Source organism: Solanum pennellii, chromosome 5, assembly GCF_001406875.1.
Source record: "Solanum pennellii chromosome 5, SPENNV200".
NCBI classification, from domain to species: Eukaryota; Viridiplantae; Streptophyta; class Magnoliopsida; order Solanales; family Solanaceae; genus Solanum; species Solanum pennellii.
Window position 1 is genome coordinate 46,949,538 of NC_028641.1, and position 501 is coordinate 46,950,038.

Sequence of the window (501 nt, forward strand, 5' to 3'; positions counted from 1 at the left end):
GTCCGGGGTATATACTTCTCCATAAACAAGCTAGAGAATGATGCCCAAGTCATAGGTGGTGCCTGTGCTGGTTGACACTCAACATATGACCGCCACCACATTTTGGCATTCCTTGAAACTGATAGGTCACAAACTCAACGCCAAATCGTTCTAATATGCCCATCTTATGTAGCAGCTCATGACAATCAACCAGGAAGTCATAGGCATTTTCAGATTCAGCACCCTTGAAGACTGGAGGTTTCAACTTCAGAAATTTAGTGAAAAGCTCGTGCTGATCACTCGTCATTATAGGCCCTGTAGTCAGCCGAGGAAACGTGCCTATTTCCAATGAGGCATCCATGCGGGGAGCCACAGCAGCTGCATGTTGTACTCCCGGAACCTGAGGTGCTGGTGCATAAAATACTGGAGGTGTCTGGCCTTGATCAGATAACACGCTATGATAAGCAAGAACCTGGTTAATCATCTCTGGGGTAGGTTGGGGTGGTAATTCCTCATTCTGCA